Raw genomic sequence first — 12,918 nt, 5'->3', positions numbered from 1 at the left:
TATTAGTGGTTCTCATCTCCTTATCACTGTCATCACCACCACCACCACCAAGTGATACAAGAAGATGGACAGACTCACCGACGCCCCCAATTCCCCAATTGCTCAGCACCTCTTTGGCGATCACCCACGCCAACACTTCTTGCCTGGATCGGGGCAACTGCCTCCTGGCCAGTCTTTCCTTCCACTTCACCTCCGAGAATCTATTTCTATATTACAGCTAAGGTGATCCTTTTATAACATAAATTGTACCACATCATTCTTCTGCTCAAAACTCTCTGAGGACTTCCTGACTTACTCAGACAAAAGGCTCAAGTTTTCACAGGGGCCAAAAGGGCCCTACACAATCTTTGCCCACCCCACTTCTCTGACCTCAATTCCTCCTCCCATTTTTCTCACTTCATCCACCCCACCCAGGCCAGCCTCCTTGCTTTTTTTCCTCAAGGGTGCCCTGCATAGCTTCACATTAGAGCTTCTGTACTTGCCATTCCCTTTGCGTGGCAAGTCCTTGCTCCATGGTTCCGCGCAGTTCAAGGCCTTACCTTCCGGTATTTGCTTACACGTCACCTTCTCCTTCAGGCCTTCCCTGAACACCCTACTCAAAATCATACCTGTTATGCCCGCTGCTCAGTACTCCCTACTCCCCTTCCTTGCCTCAGTTTACTTCTCAGCACTTACCACCACCACAAAATACTCGTCTTTATTTAACGTTACCATCTCACTCAACTTGAACGTAAGCTCTGTGAAAGCAGGGTTTTGTAGTCTTGGTTACTGCTAAATCCCTAGTGCCCAGCCCACAAGAAGAGCTCAATGACCATTGAATGAATGAATGAGAAATTCTCCATCTACCTAACACCACTGCTTTTGTCTCCTGCTCACTAAAATGTGAACTATTAAAGGAATACTCTTCGCTTTTAAAATTATTTCCAAGTTTAATGACAGTTATAAACCAAGTAAAACAGCCAACTGTGTCCCCGAGGCACGGTTGAGAAGCACCAGGGAGATTACTTCTGGGCCTTTGTTCTCTGAGCCAGTGTTCTCCTAAGCCGGCCGGCTCAGGGCCACAGCTTGAATGCTGTTGTCGCACACATATTCCTGTTTTTCAAACAGTGTGAGGATACCATTGGGATTCACAAACTCAAATTGATAATTGAATTCACAACAACTTTGAATAGTGATGTATTTTATCAACCAATAGACACTGGAAATACAACCACTAGTGTGTGAGGTGTCACAAATTGTTACAAAGCTAACAACAAAAAGTACCTCATACTTGAGAAGACTGGGAAGTGATGCTTAAATACATTAATTAAGTACCCCTCCACTTCCCCCTCCATCCCCTGCCTTTCAAAATATATGCTGTTTCCATGGAATACTATAATTCTCTACTTGCAAACAACTTTTGGGGGGGAAGGGTGGTCCTTAGACTGTAAGACTGAGGATCTCAAAGCTGGTGAGAAGCAGTGGAGCACAGTGAAACCTGGAATGGTAAGTGGGACTGTATACTTTGTTCAGATTTATGTCTTGCTCTTATGCTTGTCAATTTCTTCCAGTCTGGTCTGCAATTCCTACTCAGCGATATCACTTTGGACATTGGACAAAAAGAAAGGTACAACTAAAGCTTTAAAAAATTATCATTTTCCAACCTACTATATTGCTTCAAAAGGCTCTAAATTTTGTTACTTCCTTGGTTATTGTGGCATATTTTGAGACTTCTTGAAGATAGCAGTTACACCAGAGAACTTTTATAAAAGGTACAATATATAAGAATACATCCCTCTAACTATAAAAATCAAGTTTACCATCTGCAATGTCATCTGTTAGAAACAAAGGAAGCTTCTCATGGGAATTTCAACCCTTAATGTCTCAATGGCAAACCTTTAGGCATCCCTCCAAATAACTGTTTGAAGTTTTTCTCAAGTGGCTTCCCAAATTTTTTAAAGTATATTTTATTCATTATATTGTTACAATTGTCCCAATTTTTTCCCACTTTGCTCCCCTCTGCCCAGTACCCTCCTTCCCTCCAGCAATCCTCCTCCTCTTAGTTCATGTCCATGGGTCGTGCATATAAGTTCTTTGGCTTCACCCTTTCCTATATTATTCATAACTTCCCCGTCTATTTTGCACCAACCGATTATGCTTCGTAATCCCTGCACCATTTCCCATTTTTCCCTCTTCCCCTCCCAGCTGATAACCCTCCAAAGGATCCCCATACCTATGATTCTGTTCCTATTCTGGTTTGCTTAGTTGGATTTTGTTTTTATTTTTTAGATTCAGTTGTTGATAGTTGTGAGTTTGTTGTCATTTTAATGTTCATAGTTTTGATCTTCTTTTTCTTAAATAACTCCCTTTAACATTTCATATAATAATGGCTTGGTGATGATGAACCCCTTTAGCTTCACCTTGTCTGGGAAGCACTTTATCTGCCCTTCCATTCTAAATAATAGCTTTGCTGGATAGAGTAATCTTGGTGGTAGGCCCTGGCTTTTCATCACATTGAATACTGCTTGCCAGTCCCTTCTTGCCTGCAAAGTTTCTTTTGAGAAATCAGCTGATAGAGCTTCCCAAATTTTTAAAGTTGCCAATTTGATCTTTCAAATCCCTTCTCCTTTATTTCTATTCTCTAAAAGTATTGTAATAAATACATGTAAAGTTTAAGAGTATTCAAATTATTTTTATTTTGAGAATATTATGTAATCCCTCGTGGACCATAGGTTAGGCTAGGTTGGGAGAAGTAAGGTTGACTATCTTTGTTTTAGACCACAGGTTCTCAGGTTAAAATTCTTAAGGGCTTCCTTAGACAACAAAGGGGCATAAGGGAGCTGTTTCAGCTGAATAAAAATCCTAAACAACAGAGTAAAGTGGAAGTGGGTCTGGAGAAGTATTTAACCAGAGTATTTTTGATTTCAAAAACTGACCAAGGTCAGTTAGCAAAGTCAAGGAGGAAGAAACTGGCCACAACAGATCACAACATATTGCACTTGACTTTCACTTCCTTTCTCTTTTCCTCCTCTTTTCCTTGCCTCTCTTTTTGAATGACAAGTGTCAAAAGTAGTTATATGTGCTTACCACAATACTTAGCATTCTGTAGTTACTTAATTAAAAACATTTCTCTAGAAGCATGGTGTGGGTGGGAAACTACCTAAGAATACATGAATTAAATGGCTAAGAGTGCAATGATATAAATGTCAGGGCAGCCTTGCTCTGAGAAATCACCCGGAGACCACTGTGGGATCAGGCAATGGAGTCATTGAGGGGAAAAAGTGGGAATGGGGGTGGAGGGGAGAGGCAACTCCCAGACCAACTCAAGGGCCGGTAGAAGGAAGTGGAATGGGGAGCAAGGGAACAGGGAATGGGGACTCCTGGTCCTCCTCGTGGGCCCATAGGAGTCCCACCCGCACTTCTGCAGGCACCGTTTTTTATACTTGTCAACCACACATTTTGGTGAGGGTGAGTTTCCTTATCAACATATTCAGTAGGTCATTTACATTTCATTGCTTCCCTCCCCACACCAGGTTAGTTAACAAATTGGGCTAGGACCATTACCATTTCCCCTGGGAAAGGGTTTCAGTCCATCATTATATCCTTTGGGACCTGCTAAGTCCATCAGCATATCCTTTGGGAACTGCTAAGTCCAAGGCCAGGTTGAATAGCATATACCAAAAGTCCAGGTGTGCATTCTAGCTGCCTCCATGTCTGACAATAAGCACTGGTGTACTGGACAAATTTTTAGTATATCATTAAATTTGAAATACCAGAATTTTCCCAGATTTTCTTACTCCCCTCATTAGCATACTTATGAACTGGCAAGCTTGGTAAGAGAGCCACTGGATCTCCTCCAAGATCTCTCACCTAAATAGTAGACAAAAAGTCACTTACTGCTTTGGCAAGTGGTCTCTCAGCCGAGAGGCCCTGCCAGACTCCCACTCCACAATGTCCCAGACCTTGCCTGGCTGAGGAAAGCAGCACAGAATGGTGGGCCCAACCTTAGCAAGGGGAGCTGAGAGACGCACGAATTCTAGGAGGCGCCTTCACACCGTCTCCTCTAACCTCTTCAGTTTACAACAGAGAAAAGTGAGGCCCAGGGTAAATACTCCAGGTCTTGTATATTTTTATGGCCAGAACCACAAGAACTCAGGTCTTATGGCTCCAAACCTCAGGCTTCTTTTCGGACAGCCACTCCAAAAGTAGAGTAGGCTTCTGAAGTAAATTGGGCACTTAGGGTACACAGATAGCAACCCTGGGGTATGCTGAGCAACTAGCCCTGAAAGTGACATGAAACAGGGATCTGCCACATTCTGAGGGAAGGGTGGGGCACCCAAATTCAAAAGAATTGCCAACTGTTGCAAAATTTCAGTGGTGACCATTGACACCATTTACCCTTTCATTCTGTCCCTTTTCTCTTTGCTATACAATTAACCATGAGTACCCCAAAATGCTACTATGTACAAGAAGTGGGGCAAGAAGTTGGGGGAAGTAATGACAATCTTGAGAAAAGCAAGATTTAAGCAATTTCGATAGCTTAAAATAATTCTCACATTCAAAACTGGATTTTGGAAATTCACAGCTTTTTTATTTACTACGCCTAAAAACGGTCCTGAGAAAAAGTCTTGCGCCTAAGAACCTGGTTTTGGGGTCCTCTAGATACGTGCCTTTACCGCTGACCCACCCTCCCTGGCTCAGTCATTTGCATTTTATCTGCTTCCTGGAGTTGCCTCACTATTGGCGCCCAAAGACCTTTGGCCAAGCTGGTCTGGCTCTCCCCTGTGCTTTCTCTTCTCCAAGGTTCTCTTCTCTCAACTATTTCCAATTGTACTACTTGGCTCATCTTCCTCACTGCATTTTTCATGTCATGCATTTGACTTGTAGACCAGCACTAAACCACCAAAATAAATCTGAAGAATTATTAGGGTCAATTGAAATCACCAAGTAATCTCTCTTTAGTCAGCTACTCCATTTTTAGTATCTCCTCAGGACATACACTTCTGGCAACTGGATGCCCTTATCCTTGAAGACACCATTTTTAGCAACAAGCCTGGCCTCTAAAGTCCAGAATGTCTATGCTGAAAAGATTTTAGACATCATCCCAAACCCCTCATCTTATGAACAATACACTGAGCCTAAGATAGGGAAGGTTTTTGCCTAAGACCTCTCCACATGAATCCTCATCTTGCAATAGTTTAACATGTTATCTTTTCTTTCCAAATACAGTCTAGTTACCACCTGAATTACTTATTTACTGACTCTTTATAAAAGGAAAGATAGTAAATAATGGCTCAGATGGTGATATACAATACTTCCATAGAATATCTTTAGGAAGCAGTTTTCTTTTTTATTATTGTAATTTCAAACTCCAAATTATGCATGAATTACTAAGTTCATACTATGAATATATAAGCAAGGTCTTTCTATAACTCTGTATTCTAGAGATGATAAACTAGTTTATTTAGGAGTATGGGTCTTAATCTTATTTATGCTACTAAGTAGCTATGACCCTGTAAACAGGTCACTTCAGGTCTCTTTTTCATATGGAAGGTAAGGAAGGTGGACAAGATCTATGACTCTCAACCTTCCTTGGAGTCCTTCTGTTACAGAGCAGGTCCCCCCCAAAATCCCCAGAGCCTGTAGTTGGGAGATGGAGGAAGGGGACAGCTTTCAAGAAGCCTTTGCATATCTATGACTGGTAGCCAGTGCCTTAGTTATGCAATGGCTTTGGTTCTTCCAAGGCCCCAAGGAGATGGGAGGGATTCTGACCATAGAATGGTGAGGAAAGACCATATGGGGCCTACACAAGGCTGTGAATGGTCAGAACTGGTTACCCTGCCCACTGCCCCACAGGCTCAGGTCAGGGATTTAAAAATAAGGCAGTAGCCACTTTTTTGTAGAGAGGGGAAAGAAAGAGTAGAAGAGAACCACATGGTTTGCAGAGAGGGAAGAGAGAGGATCCACACGGATTGCAAGGAGGTAGAAGGAGAGATCCATGAGGCTTTGAAAGGGCAGAGAGAGAACCATGCGTGATCCAGTGCAACACGGCACACGTTTTCCTGGACTGTTACACGGAGGATGATGACATCGTACCCCAGATCCTGAAGTCTGAGAGACAGGACAGATAAGGGATGGGGAACTTTTGGGCATGTTTTTGGCTCATAGCCTTTTGGGGAGCAAGGGAAGTGCTGGGTCCCATGGGAGAACAGGGCTCTCAGCTAAAGTGCTCACTGCCCTGTCCACGCTGGAATATTGTAAATAAAGACCTGTTTTCCTCAACACTAGTTGTTGGGTTTTACACCAAGGCTCCACCTGAAAGAACCCCCTTTTGCTCTGTAACACTTCAAGTTCTGACGTGGGGTCCAAAGGTCTAATGAGAACCATGGGTTTGTTTCCTCCTAACAAAGCTGCACAGCTAAAATACTGAATTCTCTTTGGGGTCATACTGGGTAACCTGTGCTGATCAGAAGCTCTAATTGCCATATATACACATTTTCAGCTAAAATGACAAAGTTAATTACTTTTAAATAGCATGGTTGAAAGACAACTTTTTAAAAAATTGTCCCACTGAGGAAATTTTTAAAAAAGAAGCTTTTAAAAGCACAAAGTGGAGTAGAGGGTGAAGAAAGTAGATTTTACATAAAGAAACAGCAATTAGATTTCGCTCCACACACCAAGGCATTTCTGCCATTCCCGCATTTATCTGCTGATCCTAAAAGCGCTCAGAAGCAAAGTACTCTATGTCAAATCTCAGTTCTTCAAATTAGCACTTGATCCAACACAGAGAATGCACTTAGTGTTGGATTATAAAGTCTTTTCCCTTTACATTCAAATTAATTCTCCAACTAGATTATGTTGCACAGAAAACTTAAAGAGAGGTCCTTCAAGAAGTTTAAATCTCTTGGTACAAAATACAATAGTTCATTCAACCAGTACACTTAAAAAGGGCATTAGCAAGGATTACATTTCATTTCCAATCTACAGGGACTGAAATCTGAAAGCACCACCAACCGATGCCTCACAGTCTCGCTGTGTTCAGCAAAGAGGGAGGCTGTGCGCCCCCAAAGGGCCCTGCCCTGGGCCCAGGAGAGGTGTGCTCTAATCCACCTGGTCTCAGGAGAAATTCCCTGGACCCAGCACAGTACTCTGCATGTAACTGATGCTCAAGGAATGTCAGTTGAGAGGAACTGCAAAAATCTCTTCCATGTGCCAATTTATATTACATAGAGAATTTAAAGCTGTGTCACTGCTTCCAAAAAATTGAAATCTAATTATGTAAATTATGGGACATTTGCTGGGAGGGCGTTAACATGTCCTAATACTATAAGGCCAAGGATTTACAGTAGTTATCTCACAAAAGCCATGCAGACTAAGCTAAATATTCCCATTTGATATCTGGAAAACCAGGTTCAAAGACCGTCTACAATCTGTTCAAGATCACAGTTAGTAAGAGTTGGAGAAGCCCAGATTCCAATCCAGGTCTGCAAAGCCCACACTATTTGCAGTATGCAACACCTACACATCAAGGCAGCTGGGGATCAGTTAGGGACTTGGGTCTCAGTTTCACTTTCTGTCATTAAGTCATTGCTTATCACTAGGTGGAACACTCTTCTGCAATTTTTCGATGTGTCAGATTGGAAGACCTAGATCAGTGATTTGTTTTGTTTTGCTTAGTTTTGTTTTGTTTTGTAGGGTACTTAGCAGAATCCTTTTGGGCCACGACTTTTTTTTTTGTCTAATATAGGTATTTCCCATTCTTGCTCAAATAACTGAAATTATTTGGGAGTGACACCCTGGGTCATTAACGGAAATGTATTACTATACCTCCCAAGAGGATGAGAGCATAAGAGTCGTGTGGGCTTCAAGCCTCCTCCCATGAAGTTGAGGCTGAGACCCTGACCTTGCTGGGTCTTGGTGAAGGTGAAGACACAACTCATTCATGGATTCATGTTTCCTCCGGAGCTTCGAGCTCTGTACCCACGCCGTGCTCACGGTTTGATCAAATGGATGATGTTTGTGTCCTGCGTTACCCTGAGCAGCCTGCATGGGCTAGTCCATAAAGAAAAGCCCGTGCCTTTATGGAAGTTAAAGCTCCGGGTGTAAAATACGAGAGTTCACACAGCCTGAGGCTCCGACAGCCCTGGTTCCGGGCTGACGGCTGGGGCCGGTCCCGCCGGTGCCGGGAACCACTTCCTGGTCAGCACCTCCCGGCCCCGTCCACACCCCCAGCTGCGGCATTTCCCCCACTGCTTTGAGTTTCGCAGGAGGGTCTGTCCGACTCCCGGGTGAGCGTACAGCCCGGCCCCGAGACGCCATGGGAGGAGTCCGACCAGAGATTTAAAACACACCGCTCTGGAACTCCAACTCCCCCGGCGCCCAGCCCGGTTTCCGGGGGTCGGAACCGCGGCATCCCCTGCGGCTACCGGGAAGAGGCCCGTTCGAGAGTCTCCCGGGCCACTGTCCCGCTGCAGACACAGGTGCACCGGGCCGTCCCCAAACCTTGCCCGACGTCGCCCGGCACCTGTCCCTCTCTCAGCGGCAGGACCAGCGCTCACCTCGTTCCGGGGGCCCACGGCTGGTCCCCACGCCTGTGGACCCAGCTCCCGCCGCCGTCTCCGCCCGGGCCACAGCCGCAGCCACCGCCCACTTTCGGTTTCCTCTCACTGCCCCAGCTGCTGCTGAAGCTCCGGAATTATCTCGAGTCCCCGCCCCGCCCAGCTCGGCCCCGCCCCGAGATCGCCCAGCCTCAGCTTTGCGCACGCGCGGGCACCGTGGCCTCGTCCGCACGCGCCGGCGTCCGCGCGTGGGCAGGAAAACCGACGCCGCCTAGCGGTTTTTGCGCGTGCCCACGCACGGGCTGACGGCGCCGACGATTGCGGGGGTGAGCTCTGGAGCGCCTCCTCATGGGCAAAGCAAGTACAGGCGGGCCGGGAGGGGCAGGGACCCTGCTGATCGCGCCGCACTGACGCGCTCCTACTGTTGTGTTTGTCCTCCCATCAGAAGTTTCATTCAACTGTTGCTCATTTCATTTTTGTTCTGCTAGATAGCCACCCGGTCCGCTCATTTCCTTTAGGTGTTTTCAAGCATCACCCTTTCAAGGAGGCTGACTACATTCTCAAAAATGTCAATCTCCTTCTCTCATATTCCCTGTCTCCTTTCTCTGCTTTCTCTCTCCTTTCACCATAAATGTGTTCTAAATCTTTTCATGCCTACTATCCTCCTCAAGTAAAGATCTATAAGCACAAGGATCTTGTCTTGGTCCCTAGTCCTGGCACATGATAAGGGTGATATATTTGTCAAATTCATTCATTCATTCTAAAATAATTGAACACATAATATTTACCCACTTAATTCTTCTGCATGTATTATACATTCTACCAACATTTACTGGGCATATTGGCTTATATTCCTTAAACCAATATATAACCCAACAATTCTATTCCCAGAGCTTACCCAAGAAAAAATGAAAGTGTATGTCCACCTGAAGACTTGGACGAGAATATTCATAGCAGCATTGTTCCTAACAGCCAAAAATGGAAACACGCAAATGTCCATCAGAAGGTGAAAGGACAAACAGTATATATTGAACACCTGCTGTTAAATAACAAACATTCATGGAGTGCCTGCCACATTAAGGCACAAACCTGTGCTTGCGGAGCTTCTGATTCAGTGAAAAGATCTAGTCGGCAATGAGAGGGTAGATTGGAAGTAAATCATGAAAGGCCTGATAGCCCATGCTCAAGAGTTTGGGCCTTTTCCCAAAGGCAGTTGGGGGCGGGGGCGGGGGGGGGACTCTCCAAAGTCTTCTTTGAACACTGTTCTCTTTTATACTCCCACATCTAGTTCCCCAGTTTGCACAGTGTCTCTCCCCAACACTTCACTCTGTCTGTTGCTGTATTTCAGTCTGTTTCAGAGCTCTCTCTACCTTTTCTCCCCTTCAATTGGCTCCAAACACTGCAGTGAATTTAATACAACCGGACCCAATTTGGAGTCTGCAGTGCTCACAGCATCCTCTGGCCCCATATTTAAGGTGGAAAAGATGTAAGAAGCTACACCCAGTTGAAAGAATGTCAGTTGGAGTAGGAAATTGGGAAAAACTCCAGAGTTCAGTATGTAAAATACTGTAAATAATACAACCAAGTGAGTTGACCCCAAGTCTGAGATCCTTTATTCTTGCAAAGGGGTTTCATGTTTGGGCTGAACTATAGATTAAGAAAAAAGATGTTCTGCAGCTAGTTTTCTTTTTTTTAATCAGCCTTCTAATAAATACTTATAATAAAAATTTAAATGTACAGTTTGATGAATTTTGACAAATGTATTCAATCATGTGTTCCACCGCCACAATCAAGATAGAGAACTAGTTGATCATTCCAAAAAGTTGTGACCCTTTACACTTCATTTTCTCCCCTTCGCCCAGCCCCTTGCAGCCACTGATCTGATTTCTGTCACTATAGCTTTGCCTTTTGTAGAATGTCATATAAGCAGAATAATACATTATATAATCTTTGGTGTCTGGATTCTTTTACACAATGCTTTTGGGAGTCACGAATGTTGTCACATATATCAGAGGCCTCTTCCTTTTTATTGCTGAATAGTATGCCGTTGTATGCATGGCATACTTATACGTTCACATTTGATACACACTTGTGCTGTTTCCAGGTCGGGACTACTATGAATAAAGCATCTATAAACAATAACATCCAGATTTTGTGTGGTCCTATGTTTTTCTTGCAAAAAGACTTGGGAGTAGAATTGGTGGCTGTCGGGTAAGTGCATGCCTAACTTTGTAAGAACTGTCAAACTGTTTTCTAAAGTGGCTGCTCCATTTTGGACTCCCCTCCCACTTACCCCCCAGCAATGTATGAGAGTTCCTGTTGCTCCAGATCCTCTCTAGTACTTAGTATTCTCAGTCTTTTTAATTTTAGCCATTCCAGTAGATATATAGAAATATCATATTGAAGTTTGAATCTGCATTTTCCCTTGACTAATGATATTGAGCACTTTTCATCTTCTTGGGTAAAATGTCCATTCTAGATAGATTTTTGACTAAGACTTATCAGATGAACCATCAGAAGTCCCTGGGTAGCTGGCATAGCAAGGACAGATTAGGAAGTGGTGTTTATTTTCTTTGGAAATGGTCCAAGGCCCAGGGCGTTCAAGAATTAACCCCTCCATGTCCTGATATAATTGTATTTCAGAGGAGTTAAGGGACATTGGGGATTACACAAATTGGTAACTCTGTAAACTCAATGGTTCTTACCTTTTGATGGGGCAGGAGGTCAGAATATGTGAAGTAACACATAGATACAAAAGTGGGCATATGATTTCAGAGAAGGTCTTGCATTTCCCTTTCCATGATAACCTCTCTTGAAGTGAAAATTAAGACCCAGGTGCGAGGAAGGAAGATGAATTTGTAGCCAGCGTATCCTGGGCTGAGAAAGGTGGGAATATTAAAAGTGTGAAACCTTCATCGAAAGTTCTTCATGCATTTTTGTTCATAACTGGGGAGTCTGTCCATGATGGACGCAAAACACCAAAGCACCTCTACAGGGCGGACAGGACCAAAGCTATTGGTTGAGTTGAATTTCTGACCCTTCCTCCCTTGTCCCAGTTCAGCACCATTTGCAGTGAAAGGGAGACAACAACCATGTTCAAGAACCTGTCTGTCTCTCACTGTGTTTTTATCTCACCTGATGGATTTTTTTAGATGTTTGCAATACAGACCAAGAAAGAGACACTCATCCTCCCTCTCAGTGCCTCTTGGACTTTACAATTGCCACAGGCAGCTTTACCAACATCTCTTCCACTCTCCAAAATTTAGAGGCAACTTTAGAGACCTCTGGTTGCCCGCAGCTCACTTCCCATCTGAACTCATCTGTTTCTTCTATATAATGTCTTCAAAAAGAAAGCCCAAACTCTCATTTCTAGCACCATAAGTACCATCAGATGAGCCGTGGGCACTTGGTTATAGCATTATTCAGTGTCTTGAGTAATTCCTCTCCTGGGTAATCTTCCCTGAAGCCCCCACCTGAAAGTGATTCCTGCTTTAGCTGAGCTCCTGGAGCACCTGATTTGTTCCTCAAACACATTTACAGTGCAGGAGAATGTAGGAGGTGAGTCCATGTCTTATGTCCCTTGTGAACAACTTGAAAAGAGTTTAGATTTTATTCATCTTTTTTTTCTCTGAGTTATTTAATCACAACTAATTTTAGCAATAACAATTTTAATTCCTTTTTGAAGCTAAATAACAACATGTTCAAAGTTGTGTATGTAGAGAAACCCAGCCTCACTGGAACTTGTTTCTTACATAAGGTCAGGAAAAACAGATCTATGACCAAAGGGATCTTTGGACAGATCTATTTTTGGTTAATTATTAGCATCACAATCACTTACTCTCCCATCAGCTATTGTCTCACAAACAAATGCGGAGAAATTTCTAGACAATTGCATTTGTTTTAACTGAGTAAGGAGAAAAACAAAACAAAACAAAACAAAAAACAAAAGGGAGAGATTGCCAGAGGCCTGCTAAAAGCCAGACTGTGGTACAGCTAAGGCTGTGCTGATCAAGCAAAACTCCCTAATCTGCCCACAAAGGCTCCCAAGGTGAGTCAGCTGAAAGGGGACTAATCCCCAGGAGGGGCTGATCCCTAAAGCTGTAGAGGCCACACAGCCAAAGAACACTGGACAACAGGGCACAATGAAAGCTTCTGGCGATATTGTATAGAAAGAGGTCATAAAAGCGACAGGGGAGGGTCTTGGCTGTCTAAGAAATCCCTCTGTCCCTCTCGAGAAGTGGGTCATTTACATAGCTCAGCCTTGGACAAGGCCCAGATACTTTGATGATTCCAGGGATGCATATATTGAGTTGTCAGCTGGTTAAGGATCCAGTTATGGGGTAGGGTACGGAGGTGGGGTAACTAATACTTTACGCAAAGT

The 12,918-nt window shown here is 43.8% G+C and overlaps 1 protein-coding gene across 1 annotated transcript in view; it reads right to left on the bottom strand.

Moving 5' to 3' along the window:
* Window positions 1-8,618, bottom strand: part of TDRD7 (tudor domain containing 7) — a 60,456-nt gene extending 51,838 nt beyond the window's left edge. Inside the window, exon 1 of the mRNA XM_090274453.1 lies at window positions 8,538-8,618. The gene's annotated coding sequence lies outside the window, so the exon portion shown is untranslated. The remainder of the gene's footprint in view (window positions 1-8,537) is intronic.
* Window positions 8,619-12,918: the final 4,300 nt, after the last annotated feature.

The sequence above is a fragment of the Furipterus horrens genome, unplaced genomic scaffold (genome assembly GCF_987537825.1).
Source record: "Furipterus horrens unplaced genomic scaffold, mFurHor1.1.pri manual_scaffold_4, whole genome shotgun sequence".
NCBI lineage: Eukaryota > Metazoa > Chordata > Mammalia > Chiroptera > Furipteridae > Furipterus > Furipterus horrens.
This window is presented reverse-complemented; position numbering and strand designations above follow the sequence as displayed.